The sequence below is a fragment of the Nicotiana tomentosiformis genome, chromosome 4 (genome assembly GCF_000390325.3).
Source record: "Nicotiana tomentosiformis chromosome 4, ASM39032v3, whole genome shotgun sequence".
NCBI lineage: Eukaryota > Viridiplantae > Streptophyta > Magnoliopsida > Solanales > Solanaceae > Nicotiana > Nicotiana tomentosiformis.
This window is the reverse complement of record NC_090815.1, coordinates 119,399,509-119,419,944: the sequence shown is the minus strand read 5'-3', so window position 1 is coordinate 119,419,944 and position 20,436 is coordinate 119,399,509.

Below are 20,436 nucleotides of genomic sequence, written 5' to 3'. Positions count from 1 at the left end.
CTCTCTTTCAACCTCGGGTACTAGGTCCGGCGTGAAGTCAACCACAAAGTCTGCCAAAATTTGAGACTTAATGGTTGTTCGGAGTCGAAATTCGATATCATACCCGCTAATTTCTACTTCCCATTTGGCCAACCATCCCAAAAGATCGGCTTATGCATAGTATTTCAAAGTAGATAAGTTGTTACAACACATATATGGTGACATTGGAAGTACGGTTTTAGTTTCCTAGAGGCGCTTATCGAAGCGAGCGCCAACTTTTTTAGGTGGGGATACCTAGTTTCGGACTCACCTAAGGTCTGACTAATGTAATAAACCAGATATTGTGTACCTTGTTCTTCCCGGACTAAGACTCCACTTACTGCTATCTCTGATACTACCAAATATAGGTACAATTGTTCGCCTGCTTTCGGCGTGTGAAGCAGCGACAATCTCGATAAGTAATGTTTAAGCTCTTCTAAGGCCTTCTGGCATTCCGGGGTCCATATGAAGTTATTTTTCTTCTTCAGCAATGAGAAGAATCGATGGCTCTTATCGGAGGACCTCGAGATGAAACTCCCTAGGGCGGCTATGCTCCCGGTTAGCCTTTTCACTGCCTTTACATTTTCTACTACCGTGATGTCCTCGATACTTTGATCTTGTCGGGGTTGATCTTGATTTCTAGGTTAGATACCCTGAACCCGAGAAATTTGCGTGACCCGACCCCGAACGTGCATTTTTCCGGGTTTAGCTTCATGTTGTAATTCCTCAATATGTTGAATGTTTCCTGTAAATGCTTAAAATGGTCCTCTGATCGCAGGGACTTAACTAACATATCATCAATGTAAACTTCCATGAATTTCCCTATTTGTTCTTCGAACATCCGATTTACTAGGCATTGGTATGTGGCACCAATATTTTTTAATCCAAACAGCATTACATTATAGCAATACGTTCCATACTTAGTGATGAACGAGGTCTTCTCCTGATCATCCAGGTTCATCTGTATGTGGTTGTACCCGGAATAGGCACCAAGAAAACTGAGGATCTCGTGGTCGGCCGTGGCATCTACCATGCGATCGATATTAAGCAAAGGTAAAGAGTACTTGGGGCATGATTTATTTTGATCTTTGTAATCTACACACATTTTAAGTTTGTTTCCCTTTTTAGGGACTATGACTACATTTGCTAACCATTTGGGATATTTTACTTCCCGGATGGACCATATTTTAAGAAGCTTGGTTACCTCGTCTTTGATGAAGGCCTGATTTATCTCAGACTGGATTTTTCTTTTCTGCTTCACAAGATAGAACTTTAGGTCTAAGCTTGGTTTATGTGTGGTGATATCTGGTGGGATCCCTGTCATGTCAACACGGGACCAAGCGAAACAATCCATGTTAGCTATAAGAAATTGAATAAGTTTTTTCCTAAGCTCGAGAATTAACCCTGTGACCAGGTATACCTTTCGTTCGGGCAGATGTTCGATTAGTATGACTTTCTCCAGTTCTTCGAACGTTGATATGGTGGCGTCGGAATCATCGGGGATTATGAAGGATCGAGGAACCCCGTAATCGTCATCTTCGTTAATCCTTTGCTTGTCTGATTGGGTCGAGAATGACATTGATGATTGCTATTTGGCTTCCTATTTTTCTTTCGAACCTGAGTTATTTGTCGATGAAAGTGTTGATATCGGAATTACTTCATCGACGACAAACATCTCCTTTGTCATCTTTATCCCTTCTAGTGTTGGAAATTTTAATACTCGGTGAAGGGTCGAGGGAAAATCCCTCATATTATGGATCCATGGTCTCTCGAACAGGGCATTGTACCTCATATCGCCTTCGATCACATACAACTTGGTCTCCTGGATGGTACCAGCTACATTTACCGGCAATGTTATTTCTCCCTTAGTAGTTTTACAAGCCATGTTGAATCGGTTTAGCACTCGGGCCACATGTAAGATTTAGTCCTGTAGGCCGAGTTGTTCTACGACCCTCGATCGAATGATGTTGGCCGAACTACCTGGATCAATCAATACACATTTAACTCGAGTTTTATTCATGAGTACATAAATTTCCAGTGCATCATTATGGGGTTGTTGTAACGACCTGACCGGTCATTTTGAGTGTCACAACCCCGTTCCCCCATTTACTGCTCAATTTAAGCTTCATAGTGGATTTATGACTTATCGAGTTAGTTGGTTCGGGTTCGGAGGGAATTCGGAGTGAACTGAGACACTTAGTCTCTAAAGTAGAAGCTTAAGTTGGAAAAGTCAATCGGATGTTGATTTATGTGTAAACGATTTAAGATTTGAAGGTTCCGTAAGCTCCTATAGGCAATTTTGGACTTAGGAGCACATTCGGAATGCGATTTGGAGTTCCGTAGTGGAATTAGGCTTGAATTGGTGGAAGTTGGAAATTTGACGATTTCAGTCAGCTGTGGAAAATTTGATATCGGGATTGGAATGGATTTTCGGAAATTGGAGTAGGCTTGTGGTGTCATTTGTAGCATGTGTGTAAAATTTGAGGGACCAAATGATGTCGGATTTTGATAAATTTTATATGTATGGACTCGTGAATGAACGGGTTTTCGGATTTTGTGACTTTTGTCGGATTTTAAGATGTGGGCCCAGGGGCCGGGTTGGAGTGAATTTCGGGATTTGGCCTATAAATTGGTATTTTCCTTGTGGGATTTATTCCTTTAACTCATATTGATCGTATTTTATTGCTCGTTGCTAGATTCAGGTCATTTGGAGGCCGGTTCGATAGGAAAAGGCATTTCGGAGTAGGAGTCTACGCGGTTGAGGTAAGTAACAATTTTAAATCTGGTCCTGAGGGTATGAAACCCTAGATTTTATGTCATGTGCTTATTTTGGAGGTGACGCATATGAGAGGTGATGGGCGTGTGGGAGTGCACCGAGGGGATTGTGACTTGGTCCTTCCCGTGGAAACTATAAAGTTGAATAACTTATTGATAGCTGTGTGCTCTCTATGTGTTGCAGAAATTTGACTAGAAACCATGTTTAGGCTATATGTTGGTACTGTTGGGACCCACAGAGTTCATGTACATGTTGAACTATCTACTTAATTGTTGTTTTCACTCAGTCAAAATTTACTTGTTATTTTATCTCAGTCTTTATTGTTCATTATTGATGCATCATATTATTGTTGTTTGGGCTGATATTTCTGAGAGCCCGAGAGACTGGAGAGATTTATGACTGAGCAAGGATGAGGGCCTGAATGTGAGATATATTATTATAGCACGTGAGTTGTCCGTGCGGATCTTTATATTTATACTATGGCACGTGAGTTGTCTGTGCAGAACGTGAGTTGTCTGTGCAACACGTTAGTTGTCTGTGCTTATAACGCTTGGGCTGTAGGAGTCCCTCATGAGTCTGAACACCCCCAGTGAGCATGGGTACCCATTGAGTGTGAGTGATGAGGGCTGAGAGCCGAGTTATTGAGTTATTGTGACGAGTTGAGTGATTGTTTCCTGAGAGGCTGTACTTGCTTTCATTTATCGTTGCACTTAGTTGTTATCTATCATTGTTGTGGAATTCTCTAAAAGATTTTATATCCTGATTACATGAACTTGATCTGTAAAAATTTATTTGACTTAAACTGCTGGATTTGAAAGTATGCCTATTCTCTATTAAAATTATTGAAAATGGACTATAACCGTGTAGCTCGTCATTATCTTCAGTTCCTTAGTTATTATTGTTACTTGCTGAGTTGGTTGTACTCATACTACACCCTGCACTTCATGTGCAGATCTAGATGCGTTTGATCACAGAGGTTGTTGAGTTCGGGCGCGATCGAGTACCGGAGACTACAAGGTAGTCGTCGACGTCCGCAAGACCTTGTCTCTCCTTCTATATATTTTTATGTGTTGTATTGATACTTAGACACTAGTTGTATTAGTTTGTTTGTCTAGATGTTCATGACTTAGTGACATCCCGATGTTTGGGGCTAGTTTCTGCATTTTGATTCTATATTGAGTTCCACTTTGTTTTTTATGAAATATTTCTGATATGAAAAAGTTTTAAACTACCTTTTCCATTGAATTACCTGAATATTTTGGGAACGTCGGCATGCCTAGTACCATCGATAGGCGCCATCATGACATGTTAGGTTTTGGGTCGTGATAAGTTAGTATCAGAGCCCTAAGTTACATAGGTCTCACCAGTCATGAGCAGGCTCAGTAGAGTCTTGCGGATCGGTATGGAGACATCTGTACTTATTTTCGAGAGGCTGCATAACCTTAGGAAAATTTCACTTTCTTGTAGTCTATCGTGCGGAATTAAATCAGCTTGAAACATAACTCTTTGAATTCCTTCCACGCATTCGTGTGCGCATGCGAGCGCTCAGTATCAGTTGTGCATCGCTGGCTTGCGATTCTATGATCGAGGTTCGAGATGTGTGTTATGGGTTTTGGTGATGGACTAGTTTGGAGGACTTGAGGCTAGGTTTAGACCGCAACTTAGGCCCGGTAGCTTCAGTTGTAATATGTACATTTGGACTCATATGTCTGGTAATGTCTCTACGAGTGGACTTTATGTCTCGATGAGCGGTGGAATGGCTTTGTGATGAGTATGATGTAACTGCGGGATGTTTTAAGACAATTTGAATGAGACGAAAAGTATTTCCTTGAAATGTATAGGAAGGCCATTGGGTGCTTTATTTTTGTTTTGATGTGACATACAATCTCGAGTGTGAATGTATTGAAGGCTCTTTCACGTTGTTAAATTATGGGGAAAATTAAATTCTCATGTCCTGTCAATGAGTTTGGACTCAAGAAGAGTAAGTGATTGTGTAGTAATTGTGGTTACGAATGGGCATTTCTAATGTTGATGGCTCGAGAAAGATGATCTTCGAAGAGGCTTAGAGTCGGTAATATTTTATTGGTTCACGTGCGACATAGATGCATTTTGATTTGATGCAACAGCTGTGCGACATAGATGCATGAGGGAAGATATGACGGGAAGTGTTTCGCGGTGGTTAAAGTACTAGCAGGTCAAGTAGGAGAAGTAGAGGTTGAGAAGTTACTTAAAGGAGATGATTTAACCGAAGTAAGAGTGGCAGATTAGCATATGGATTCTGTGGTAGGGTAGTCGCGTGCCTTGAGAAAGTGTAGAATGGTTGGGAATCATGATAGAATGTGATTTAGCCTACATAATTTATTTGGAGTGATGGTTACTGTACGAAGAAAGATTGAATATGACAGAAAGGAGTTTGTTTGAAATGAAGAGGGATATGAAGATCTGATTATCGTTTCAGGCGCGATATGACTTGAGTTCGAAAGGTATTGTTCAACTTTCAGTTGATGTGAATAGGTAAAGTGTAGACTTATACAAATGGTGGGCGAGCATGAGCTCAGGAGAATTTACTGATTACGTAGTTGTTGCACCCAGTGCAGCGTCGTTGGAAGATGTCGGTAAGGAATTCCATAGGTGGGTTATCTCCTGTGAGAAGTTGGCGGTGGCATGATATGGATGAAGCTTCTGCGGGGAATATTACTTGCTACCCGGTAAGAGATCGAGTGTGTGACTGTGGCTGGTGATTCAAAATGTTCATGAAAAGCTTAAAAAAAGACTTCTAAAAGTCTGGCGAGTTAACGGTGCGAGATCTTGGTAACTGAGAAAGGGAAATCCTTGTGGGTTCTGATTTTATATAATGACAGCTTAAGGCTCCGTGAGGGAGCCGGCTATGGACAATATGATTCCATGGTTATGTGTTATATTTTAGTTTTGGTACGAGACATACTTGTGGCTTAATTATGACTTACAGAGATGGAGATTTATGATAACTCAGGTAAGTAAATTCCTGAATGCAGGTTATATTGCACTTTATGAGTATATGAAAATCGTGGGATGAGTGAGTTGCTAATTGTGAATCATATAGTGTGCACGGAGTGTAAATTTGATAGGTGATATTAAAGTAGAGTTACTTCTTTGAGTGTTATTGTGCTAATGGGGCACGTGTCTGTTGGCCATTTGGGCGGTATAATTTGGATTCAGCAAAGTGGGTGACTCTCGAGAAAATTCCAACAGGTCCGACGTTTACATATAGCAATTGAGAATTCCTCCGGACTTGTGTATGGATAAATATGAGATTTTCATTTGATGGTGCCTGGACTTGCGGAAATTCTGTATGACTATGGATTCTACATTTTAGTATAAGGAAGGTAAAAAGAACAATTTCTAATTCACATAAGGTATTCTCAGAGTGAGGGTTACAGTTGTGGTATTTTTCAAGGTGCGTAGGAAGAATACAATTGCTTATGGGCCGTAGGGCATTGTGATTTTATGCTAGGTTTATGGAGTGACTTGTGGCTAACGATTGTGGTATTTTAGCAAGGAGAAGTATCAATCTGAAGATAAATTCGGAAGAAACTCGGAGAAAATAAGACAACTGGGTAGTAAGTTGGATCGGTATGGTAATGGATAGGATCGACTCTTTGGGTGCTCATAATGTGGGGGGTTTTCTACAGATGCTTTGTGGTAATACACCTGGGTTTGGCAATCTGCGTGGCTTGGTTGAGCTAGAGAGATTCAACTCTGATGACTTGATTATGTGCAAATGGATTCCAAAACATTCTCAAGGATTTCTACCACGGTTTGAGATGGGAATTTTCCTACCGGCCTGAGGAACATATTGGGTATTGTGATTTTCTACCAGATGGGATCAAATAGAAGGCTTCTGGCTGATCGAGTATGTATTCTACTTGTGACTCGGAATAATTATGAGGTTCTCGTATTTTTCAAATGATGGCATGATAGATGCGGTGTGTGGTGTGGGATTAAGGTTGGCGTGTGCAAGGTCACAGTTTAGCTTTGAAAGGGAGGTCATAAATTCTTAGAGGGGATGACCAGTTTTCGATGTTTATATGAATGCTATCACTATTTGGTATTGTGTGAGTAGAGTATACATTTCAGAAGGCGCATTATGCTTTGAATTATGGATATTTCATAGGTATTGCAGCATTTTCCTGGTTGATCGACTGCTGATTTTAAGATGTTGCTATGTGGCACGAAAGAATGGGAGAAATATTCCTCGTGGGATGATCGTGTATGAGAGATGTGTTAGATATTCGGGAGGTGGAGATGGAATCAGAAATGGTGATTCGTGTGTTCTATGGATTTGGAGCAGATTGTTTCATGGTTGCGGACTGTGAAATCGTGGCCGAAGCTAGCCAGATAATGGTATGTATTATGACTCCGTCGTTGTGAATATTTGGAGGGTTATTTATCTACTGTGGGTGACCAGAGTTGATTTAGGGGTCCATTGGTAGGCCCAATTGGGAGGTGTATTATACACCGAGCCGAATTGGTTGGCTCCATACTACTATTGTCGATGAATGTGCCATTCGGTTGATGTTGAGCTTATTCGTGTTCTGAAATGATCGGTGAGTTACTCCTTTATGCTACGAGGAGTTGTGGTTCATTGGTTATATGCACACATGGTAAGGCTCTATTGGGGGCTTTATGGCGGAATCTGAGCGAGATGAGTATTTGGGTATTGCATGATTGATTTCATATTGGCTATGTTCTTTCAAGTTTTGTGGGGCATTGTGTCATTTGCCTCTCCGTGATTATTATTTTTAACAGGGTGGCTCGAGGTATATTATATGGACCAGCGTTTGGATGGGGTCACGCGTTGCTTCGGAGTTCTGTTAAGGTGTGAACCTTGCGTTAGAATCGTGTGATGGTTCTACGGTGTGTGATGTATTTTCAGCATTTCGTTGTGGTAGTACTTGTTAATCTTGTGGGGCAGTCCTATCATTTGAGTCATTTTCCATGACTGAGTACATTTGACTTATTGCATATTGGCGCACTGATGGCATGGTTTTTGGCTCTGAGTCATATTGGTGTGGCATGTCTGTGGGATAGTTGTGTTTAATAATATAAGGTCATTGGACCCAGAATGGGTACTGTCAGGTTTGATTCTGGTATATTTGGGAAGACGACGTTGAAAGTCGGCTTAGGAGAGGATTATGGTTCTGGTTGGGGCGAGAAAGCTCCATGGCTAGTTGATCTAATGAACGGTTATGAGTTTTGATTGTTTCGTTCATCTTTGGAAGTGTACGAGAGTTTATACTGGTACTTGGTTGGTTTTGAGTAGTTACTGTGATAAAAAATGGTGTTACGAGTATGCGAGTTGTGTAGTATGTTATGAGATTGTATCTGGGATTATGGTTATGACTGAGGATAGCTTGTTCAGGCTTATACAGTGTGTAGATGTGAGATTCAGGTCTTGAAAAGAATTCTAGATGTTAGAAATTTGGCTTCATGATTTTTGTGCTAAGGCTAAATTAATGACTTTCAGTTATATTGTGTGGTCAGGCCTATATAGAATAGGGTGACGTGAGATCACCCCCGGGTATGTGCGTGGTGAGGTGGAATAGAGATTTGAAGGTTAAGAACAACTCTTGGCACGTTCGAGGACGAACGTATATTTAAGTGAGGGAGAATGTAACGACCTGATCGGTTGTTTTGAGTGTCACAACCCCGTTCCCCCATTTACTGCTCAATTTATGCTTTACAGTGGATTTATGACTTATCGGGTTAGTTGGTTCGGGTCCGGAGGGAATTCGGAGTGAACTGAGACACTTAGTCTCTAAAGTAGAAGCTTAAGTTGGGAAAGTCAACTAAATGTTGACTTATGTATAAACGATCTTGGATTTGAATTTTGATGGTCACGTTAGCTCCATTAGGTTATTTTGGACTTAGGAGCGTGTACGGAATGTGATTTGGAGGTCCGTAGTAGAATTAGGCTTGAATTGGCGGAAGTTGGAAATTTGGCAATTTCGGTCGGTAGTGGAAAATTTGATATCGGGGTCGGAATGGATTTTCGGAAATTGGAGTAGGTTCGTGGTGTCATTTATAGCGTGTGTGTAAAATTTGAGGGGCCAAATGATGTCGTATTTTGAAAACTTTTGTATGTATGGACTCGTGAATGAATGGGCTTTCGGATTTTGTGACTTTTGTCAGATTTTGAGATGTGGGCCCGGGTGCCGGGTTGGAGTGAATTTCGGGATTTGGCCTATAAATTGGTATTTTCCTTGTGGGATTCATTCCTTTTGCTCATATTGATCGTATTTTATTGCTCGTTGCTAGATTTGGGTCATTTGGAGGCTGGTTCGATAGGAAAGGGCATTTCAGAGTAGAAGTCTACGCGGTTGAGGTAAGTAACAGTTTTAAATCTGGTCCTGAGGGTATGAAACCCCAGATTTTGTGTCATGTGATTATTTTGGAGGTGACTCACATGCTAGGTGACGGGCGTGTGGGCGTGCACCGAGGGGATTGTGACTTGGTCCGTCCCGTGGAACCTGTAAAGTTGAATAACTTGTTGATAGCTATGTGCTCTTAATGTGTTGTAGAAATTTGACTAGAAACCATGTTTAGGCTATATGTTGGTACTGTTGGGACCCACAGAGGTCGTGTACATGTTGAACTATCTACTTAATTAACTTGTTATTTTATCTCAGTATTTATTGTTCATTATTGATGCATCATATTATTGTTGTTTGGGCTAATATTTTTGAGAGCCCGAGAGACGGGAGAGATTTAGGACTCAGCAAGGCCGAAGGCCTGAATGTGATATTTATTATTATAGCACGTGAGTTGTCCATGCAGCACGTGAGTTGTCCGTGCGGATCCTTATGTTTATTCTACGGCACATGAGTTCTCCGTGCAACACGTGAGTTCTCCGTGCGGATCCTTATGTTTATACTATGGCATGTGAGTTGTCCGTGCAACATGTGAATTGTCCGTGTGGATCTAGATATGATAATATAGCACGTGAGTTGTCCGTGCAACACGTGAGTTGTCCGTGCTTATAGTGCTTGGGTTGTAGGAGCCCCTCATGAGTCTGAACACCCCAGTGAGTGTGGGTACCCATTAAGTGTGAGTGTTGAGGGCTGAGAGCCGAGTGATTGAGTTGTTGTGACGAGTTGAGTGACTGTTTCGTACGAGAATATACTTACTTTCATTTATCGTTGCACTTAGTTTCTATCTGTCATTGTTGTGAAATTCTCTGAAAGATTTTATATCTGGATTACATGAACTTGAACTGAATAAACTGATTTGACTTAAACTGCTGGATTTGAAAGCATATCTATTCTCTGTTGGAATTATTGAAAATGGACTATAACTGTGTAGCTCGTCATTATCTTCAGTTCCTTAGTTATTATTGTTACTTGCTGAGTTGGTTGTTCCCATGCTACACCCTGCACTTCATGTGCAGATCCAGGTATGTTTGATCACGGAGGTTGTTGAGTTCAGGCATGATCGAGTACCGGAGGCTACGAGGTAGCTGCCGGCATCCGCAGGACCTTGTCTCTCCTTCTATATTTCTTTATGTATTGTATTGATACTTAGACATTGGTTGTATTAGTTTGTTTGTCTAGATGCTCATTACTTAGTGACATCCCGATGTTTCGGGCTAGTTTCCGTATTTTGATTCTATATTGAGTTCAACTTTGGTTTTTATGAAACATTTCTAATATGAAAAAGTTTTAAACTACCTTTTCCATTGAATTACTTGAATATTTTGGGAACGTCTGCTTGTCTAGTACCATCGATAGGCACCATCACGACATGTTAGGTTTTGGGTCGTGACAGCTGTATGATTCCTTCTGTGTCCTCGTCGTTGAAAGATAAAGTTCCTTCTAGTATGTAATCTCGACTCCGTTTTCCCTTGTGATTGATACTTTGGAGCGCTTTATCATCGGACCTTGAGGAACATCGACTCCTCTGATGATCATATGAATGACGCGTTGGGTTTCATCTTGTTCATTCTGTTTATTGGAATCCCTGTTTTTGAAATGATTCTTAGCTCTGTCGCTCAGAAATACTCGAAGATGCCCTTTATTGAACAACCGGGCTACTTCTTCTCTTAATTTTGTGGCCATGTGTGCCATGATATTTACATATTTTGTTGGGATCCCTTTGTGTTGGATCAGTTTGTAGAGGTCGAGGCCATGTAGTGTCTTTGATGCGTCCGATAGCCGATACAATGGCGGATGCATCGATATTGAAGTTATATTCTGACAATCGTGGCGCTTCTTTGGGTCCGGTATGCATGTCGAAACCATTCTTGCTCATGAGCCCTCGAGAGCTTTGGCCTCGGTCATTTCTTCTTTCACTTCGTACAGGGTTGCGCCCAGGTCTGTTTCCCCCACTATCTCCATTATACGAGTATCAATCCCTATTCGACCTTGGTTCTCGGTCGATATCCCTCTTAATTTTGTCGACAAGTCTAATGGGATAAGGAAGGATCCCCTAGTTTGTCATCTTCGACCTTGATCCTCGATTGATACTGATTATGTACTTCATCCCAAGTGACAGCCGACTATTCTATCAAATTCTTCTTCAACTGTTGTGAAGCCACCAAGCTTCAAACATTGAGTCCCTGGGTGAAAGCCAGAACCGCCCAATCGTCGGCGACTGGTGGTAGGTCCATTCGTTTTATTTGGAATTGAGACATGACTTCTCTGAGCATTTTGTTGTCCTTCTGTCTTACCTTGAAAAGGTCCGATTTTCTGGTTTCGACCTTGATGGTTCCGGTGTGTGCCTTTACGAAAGAATCTGCAAGCACAACAAAAGAATCAATAGAGTTAGGTGGTAAATTGTGGTACCATATCATAGCTCCCTTTGACAAGGTCTCCCCGAATTTCTTTAGTAACACAGATTCAATTTCATCGTCCTCCAGATCATTCCCTTTAATTGCACATGTGTAAGAGGTGACATGCTTGTTTGGTTCAGTCGTTACGTTGTACTTAGGGATCTCAGGCATGAAAATTGTTTTTGGGATTGGCTTCGGAGCCACTCTCGGAGGGAAAGGTTTTTGTACGAACTTCCTAGAATCCAGGCCCTTCAATATTTGAGGTTCTCCTGGGATTTGGTCTACCCTGGAATTGTAAGTTTCCACCTTTTTATCGTTAGCCTCGATCTTCTTCTCCCTTGATTCTATGTGTTTTGTCTGCTCTTCAAGCATCTTTATAACTTCGGAGCTAGCCCCTGATTCACGTTCGTTTGACCTTTCTACGACCGATTCATCCCTATGGGTGACTTCTCGGGGAGGATCGGGCTCAGCCCTGCTTGGTGCGCGGTTTTGGCTCTGTAACTGAGGTATCGCCTTCTGTTGAGCCTGCAATATTTCGAAGTTCATTCATAGGTTGATCCTGTCTCCTTCAACGTTTTGTGCGTTCCGAGTCACTGACCGGGCTCCACCACGAATGCTATTTTCGGGGTCGGTAGGCAAATTGCATCGATAGCCATATGCAAATTAGTGTCGATCGGATCTGCTATCGTAATTCTAGCGGGATCAGTAGGTAGCATCTCGTTACCGGGTGCTATGTTGTTGTTTTCACCTTGGTGACCGGACTTGTTGTCAACATGTAGAGGTGCTGATTGAGAGTTTGACATTTTTGTTTTTTAGCCTGGAATTAAAGATACTCACATGAACAAGTGTAAAATAGTGTGTGTTACGAAAGTTAGTACCAGGCGATCACTATTATCAATAGCCCCACGGTGGGCGCCAAACTGTTTACCCAAAAAATGGATAACAGTTGAATTTATACGCGGTTTTAAGGATACATGATATAACTTGGCACATATTGAGAATATATATATATATATATATATATATATATATATATATATATTAAAATTGACTGTGAAAGAAATGAATGCAAACCAAACGAATCGAATATCCTTGTCCCTTGAGTTCGGTAACCCTCGAACCAAGTGAAGGTTCAAATGAAATAAGAACGGAGTAACAAGATATTGAAAGCTAAAAAGAGGCAGTATATTGCTTTGTATTGCGTAAATGTCATTTGTCTTACAAATGATGAGTTCCCCTTTATATAGTAGGGAAGTCCTACTCTTGGTACAATTCTAAATACATTAAGGAATCCCATAATAGGCTAATTAATCGGCCTCTCCTTGATACGTTCCAGGATTTCCGCCGTGATCCTCGTCTGATTGCGGATATTTTGGCTTTTCGTTATTTGGTTCGGTAAGTCGCTTGGTCTCGTTCGATCTCTATCTTGCTTGGTCTCGATCTTGCTCGTTCTCGATCTTGGCCGGTCTCGATCTTGGACAATATCGATCTTAATCGATATCTGCATCACGAGCTCGGCAATCTAACTTCGCATTATGGTTCGATATAACACGAGTTTGAACCTTGCCCTATCATGTTCTAGTCTCGATCAGTCATACCAAAGGCAAGCCCGGTTTTGATCGTATACACATCTCTTATCAAATTACCTTTCTTTATTTTTACTAAGATTGTTACATAATATAAATTACCTTAAACCAAAGTCATGATATAATCAAAGGGATAAAAAGGAATAAGAACTCTGCATTAATTAAAAACCAAAAAAGGAAAAAGAATATCAGATCTGTTATAAGAAAAATTAAATTATAATGGATGTCTACTCTTCCTCCATGATCTTCTCAAATGCTTAATGACATATTCAATAACATATTTCTATGTTTAATGACATATTCAATGACATATTTCTTTTCACTTTTCATGCCTATATAAAGGCCTTGTAATAAATAAGAAAATACACACAATTGAAGAAGAAAATCTCTTCCTTCTCTCAATCTCCATTTCTTATTCATGTTTTACTAAATTACTTTTATTTCATAACAATATGTCTTGTTCATGTTTTACTAAATTGCTTTTATTTTATAACACGTTATCAACACGAATTGCTCATTTCATGAGGTATGTCTTTATTTGCTACATCTCTTATATGAAAAAGATAATATTCCAATGTATATATATGTTATGACCGTATACATAACTATGTTAGATAATTATTAAGGTATTTTACTAATAATATTTTTACCATCACATTATGTATTTCATTGAAAAATAAAATTATCAAATATATAGGCGATTTTACAGTACCTTGCAAATTTGGCATTCGAATATACAATCAATATAAACTCATTATAGTTATAATTTATAATAGTCACGGTTATGCATTAAGCATTAAATATTTTTGCTGGAAATATAAGGCTCATTCATCTGTATTGGATTTTTTTGGTGAAGTTCTTATAGTCTTTGAAATATAAATGGTTATAGGTTATTTGCATCTTTCCCATAATTAATTTATTAAAATATAAAAGTGATTGTATCATTTTAAAAAATAAAATAAAATAGGCATATATCCTAACTAGCATTTTTGTTGCAGAGGAATTGTTTCAAGATTGAAATAGTTTTATATGTCTTCTTAAAAGTTAATTTGCTCATGCCTATAATTATGAAGGAATAATATTTTAAAGGCTCGAGTGCGAGTCCTAGTGAATTTTGGCCTATTATGCCAAAGATTGAGGGTAAGACGATGTGTTCAAGTCCCAACGCACTATGTTGATGAAAAGACGTTGGATTCAAGTTCCAACGCATTATGGCCGAGCATGCCTTTATATGGGTAAGGCATTGGGTTTGAGTCCTAATGCACCATATTGATAATAATAATAATAATAATAATAATAATAATAACTAAATAAAAATAATGTATTTTTCATGAAAAAGCATGAAGCTTGTCCCACTTGATTTGCTCCATTTTTGAAGTGAATGCGATAGCAATGCATGATAAGTCTAAATAAAGACAAGTAGTTGACCAATGAATGTGGGCATACGAAAGGCCAAAATAATAATAGTTATCACTATGGTAATTATAAAATGGGAGAACAATACAATGTTTACCATCAAATTGGTATGAAAAAAATAAAAATAAAGCACATTGTATGATTATACTCCATTCTTTGAAGAGAATATGACTTGTGATAAACATTGAGAATGCATACTCATTCCTGAAAATGAATGTGAAAATATATATGTAATAAAGATTATGCATAATAATGTACTTGTGCATGGTTGGATAAATACTACAACTCACCTCTAAGGGAGGTTTGAGATAAAGAAAGATAATAAATATTACTGTGTAGTTACATGAATATATCATTGGTCGCATACATGTGATACGCCAAAAAATATTTTGTCAAGCATTATAAAAGTTAATTAAAGGAAAATTAAAGCAAGAAATTATTTTGCTTATAATGATCTTGAACATGACAATTATTATGATATGATTCTCTTTGTGAAGGATACATTCATTATATGGATAGTGTGACAAAAGATCTTGTAGTACAAAAGCAGTTAAGAGCTCTGAAAGAACTAATTCGTTACAACCCGGATGAATGAAGTTGTTCATGACATTAATATTGTAGTAAGTCTCAAAAGAAACATTTTGATTTACAAATATATTGGCAAAAGTGGTTGGCATATTGAGACTATAAATGAAAAAAAGATTGAATATCTTTATATTACTATAATCATACCGGGTAAATATGAAAGGTTACCTGACTTTTCTTTTATTTGTACTACACAAGTATAAGCATGATGATGCAATCACAAGCCACAAGTAAACTAGAGATTTACTGAAATAAATATTAGTTGGCATGACCGGTTGACCATCTCGGTTCAATTATGATACGAAAAATTAATTGAGATTTACATTGACATATATTGAAGAAATATAATATTCTTCAAGAATTCTCTTCTACTGCTTATTCTTATGATATTGAATCCTTTGATTTATGAAACGAATAAAAGGTGATAAATATATGGGCCCAGTCACCTTCGATGTGGACCGTTTACTATTATATAATTTTAATAGATGCATCTATTCTATGGTCACATGTGCATTTGTTATCAACTTGTTGTTTCATTTTTGCATGATTGATTGCTCAAATTATTAGAGCACAGTTCCAGAATATAAATTATGATGATTTATCTTGATAATACCGGTTTAAATCCAAGTTGGTTTAGCAGAAATTGTATGCCTCAAATTATATCTAAACCATTTGTTATGAGAACAAAACTGCCAAAATAAAATTTGGTATGCGATGCATTATTTAATATACAACAATACTTTTACGCATCTAGCCAAGTTATGATAAGTTCTCCCTATCACAATCGGTTCAGGGTCAGGAACCAAATAATTTCCATCTAGAAATATGAATGTGCTATATGATTTAATTATTCCACCACAATGCACAAAGATGGATCCCCAGATAAGGCTGGGGATATGTGATGGTGATCCCAACAATAGGGGAGAAAATGGGCAGCTGAAAAAGTAATGCATGTAATGAATTATTATGAGTACATCTAGATCCTCGTACGAGAAAATGTGAACTTGAAGTTCAAGTGATGATTCATTTGCAAAATATTGTCAGGCGTATTTGCTGACCCAAATCTAAATATCATATTCAGCTGCTAATGCTCTAAATAAAATAAAGTTCATAATGAATAGAGTCTAGGGCATGCATGAAGCATAATAGACTAATCAGTTCCAAAGATAAAACTCCTTGAAGAAGGAGAGGAGCAAATATTCAAGATGGTGATAATAAGGAGGCAATTGCTCTAGAAGAGCACCACGACATAACACTTCATAAGACCTCATGGGAGAGGTTCAGGTACCAGAAAATAATAAGATAAAGAGATCTTAATAAGTTATGTCTTTATCGGGTAATAGTAGAACTGATATAAAATGATCGTCGACGATATTCTTAATATAATGTAGCGCTCAATTTTATTAATTTTAACGAGGATCTTGAGCTCAAATCTGTCATGAAATCTGGACAGATAAATAATTGGCCAAATGAAAAATACGCAATGAAAATTGATTTCACCTGAAAAATATAAAGTTGGACGGATAGTCCCAACATCTGAAAGTATAAAGCCAGTGGAGGTATAAATATGTTCTTGTGCTAAAAAAAGGTCAAGTCGATAGACATAAAGACGACTTGTGTCACAAGAAGATTTGTAAATATCCTGGCATTGATTATATAGAGGCATGTTCTCCTGTGGTGGTGGATATTGCCATTTCAGGTTTTAATATGGAAATACAAGAAAACGTGATATGCGTATAATGGAAATCATTGAAGGATTTAAATTGTTCTGAAACATATTAAGGTTTCCAAGAAATTTATTAAATAAAGATTCAAAAATCTTTATACGAAATGAAACAATCAGGGCGCATGTGGTATAATTGCCTGAGTGAGTACCTGTTGAAAGAAGGGTACAAGAATGATTCAATTTGTCCTTGTGTCTTTATAAAAGGATCTGGATCTAAATTTGTTATAATCATCGTGTATGTTGATGATTTAAATATCATTGGAACTCCTAGGGAGCTTCCTAAAGCAGTAGAGCTTCCTAAACCAGTAGACTATTTAAAGAAAGAATTTGAAATGGAAGATCTTGGAAAGACAAAATTTTGTCTTGGTCTACAATTGAGTATATGAAAGGTGGAATTTTTGTCCATCAATTAGCATACACTAAAAGATTTTAAAGCAATTCTATATGGATAAAGCACGTCCATTCCGACCTCATAAAAATAATGAAGAGCTTCTTTGTCCCAAAGTACCATATCTTAGTGCAATTGGTGCCCTAATGTATCTTTCTAATATTACAAGGTCTGACATAACTTTTTCAGTTAATGTCTTAACAATATATAGCTCTGCTCCTACAAGGAAATATTGGAATGGAATCAAACAAAACATTGCGGTATCTAAAAGGGACTACCGATATGAGATTATTTTATAACAATGATTGCAGTCCCGGTATTATTTGTTATGCTGATGTCGGGTATTTATCTGACCCACACAAGGCTCGATATCAAACATGCTATGTGTTTACATATGGAGGTACTGCCATATCTTGGAGATTGACTAAGCAATCAATCGTGGATACTTCATCTAACCATGATGAGATAATTGCTATTGATGAAGCAAGTCGAGAATGTGTGTAGTTGTGTAACGACCCGACCAGTCATTTTAAAAGTTGTAGGCGGGTTGTCCAATTTACTGCTCATTCTATGCTTTATAACTGTTACGTGACTTATTGGGGTAGTCGGTTCGGGTCCGGAAAGATTTTAGAATGAATTGGAACACTTAGTTCCAAAGTTTAAAACATAAGTTGAAAATGTTGGCTAGATGTCGACATGTGATGACCCAAAATATTATATTTAAATTTAGTAATTAATTCTATATTTTAAGACCTCAAAAATCACTATTTATCATTCCTCGACTTATGTGCGCAGTCCGTATAATTTTTCGGAAAGTTTTTGTATGAAAAAATGGATTAAAATGTGAAATAGTGTTTTAAAACTCAACTGAGTTGACTTTGGTAAACATTTTGAGCAAACGGACTCGGATCAGTATTTTGATAGTTCTGGTAGGTCTGTATCATGATTTGGGACTTGGGTGTATGCCCTGAATCGAATTCCGAGGTCCCTAGCCTGAGATATAGAATTTTGATGAAAACTTAAAAGTTTGAAAGCTTAATGATTTTTAAGAATTTACTGATGTTGGATTTATTGATACCGGATTTGTATTTTGGTTCTGGAGCCCGATATAGGCCCACTATAATATTTATGACTTGTCTGCCGAATTTGGTGAGAAACAGAGTTGATTTGACGTGATTCAGACGTCCGGTTGTAAAAATATAAGTTTTAAAGTTTTCTTGAAAATTTCCGTTGATTTGGTGTCTGATTCGTAGTTCTAGGTATTATTTTGGCAATTTGATAGCGTGAGCAAGTACGTATGAGATTTTTGGACTAGTGTGCATATTTGGTTTGGAGCCCCGAGGGCTCGAGTGAGTTTCGGATAGCCTACAGACCATTTAAACTTTGAGAAAAATCTGGTTTTTAGCTTCTGCTATCATCTCGTGCATTGTGGATCGCGATCGCGAAGCCATTCCTGAGATCGCGAAGAGGAAAGTTGAACTGGCACATTTTGTGCTTTGCGTTCACGACCGAGGGCACGCATTCGTGAAGGGTCGAAGTACAAAGCTTCACGTTTGTGATCGAAGCTTCGCATACGCGAAGAGGAAATGAGGCAGAAGTTGGGGCACTCAAGTTTGTTTTTCGCGTTCGAATGAAACAGCCCGCGATCGCGTAGTGCAAATTGGCAGCCTGTGCAAATTGTGCTTTGCGATCGCGAAGAGTAAAATGGACCTGGGCAAAAGTTTTTCTACGCGATCGCGATCGTGAATGAATTTCCGTGATCGCGATGAGTAAAAATTCGAGAAACACAACTTAAGTTCTGGAAAATGGGATTCGTCCCATTTTCAACCATTTTTCATTTTTGAGCTCACGTAAGGTGATTCTTGGGAGATTTTCACGGCAAAACATTAGGGTAAGTGTTCCTTATCCTATATTGATTATATTTTATGATTTCGTAATCATTTATATCATGAATCCGTGAACTTTGGGGAGAAAAATCAGATTTTTATAAAATCTTCCAAAAACAAAAATTTAATATTTGAAGGTCCATTTGACATCGAAATTTGATAATTTTTGTATGGTTGGACTCGTCTCGGAATGGGTATTCGAATTTCATAAGTTTTTATGAGATTTGAGACGTGGGCCCCACTGTCAATTTTTAAAGTGAATTTCGGATTTTATCAGGAGAATTAGTAAATTCATATGGAATTAATACCTATGATTCGCATTGAGTATATCAAATTGTTTGTGAATAGATTTAACACTTTTGGAGACGAATTCAAAAGGAAATGTAATGACCCAACCGGTCATTTTAACTTTTAGAAACCCGTTCCCTAAAATAATACTCCCCGAACATGCTTTTAATGATTATTAACTTGCGAGGATGGTTGGTTCGGGATTTAAAAGTGTGTGGGTTGAAATCGGAACACTGGTTCCTTAAGTTAGCTTTAAATGGACAAGTTTGACTTCGGTTAACATTTTGAGAAAACGACCGCGGAATCGAGATTTGACGGTTCCAATAGGTTCGTATGATGATTTTGGACTTGGGCGTATGTATGAATCGGGTTTTGGATAACCCGGGACCGTTTTGATGCTTAATAGTAAAAATCAACTATTTGAAGGTTTAAAACTCTTTAAATTTGGTTTGGGGTAGGTTTTTGAGTAATTGAAGTCCGTTTGGAATTCTGAGTTTGGGAATAGTTTCGTATAGTGATTTAAGACTTGCACGCAAAATTTCGTGTCATTCCGAGTAGCTTAAGTATATTTCGGCGCATTGGAAGTAAATTGAAGAACTTGAAATTTCTAAGTTTGAATCAATTTGGTTTAGGGTATGATTCTTAGATTTGATGTTGTTTAACGCGTTCCGAGAGTTCGAGCGAGTCCGTTTTATGATTTCAAACTTGTTGGTATGTTCGGACGGGGTCCCGGGGGCCCCGAGTGTCAATCGGACGAGGCTCAGACCAAGTTGGAAGTTGGGAGCAAAAACTGAAGCTCCCAGCTACTGTCAGAATCGCACCTGCGCTTGGCCAGTCGCAGGTGCGATATTCACAGATGTGACAGAAGTTCGCAGGCGTGGCACTCGCATATGCGAGATTTCTTCGTAGAAGCGAAAAAGGAATGGGAGGCATGCCATCGCAGGTGCGAAATATTGGGCGC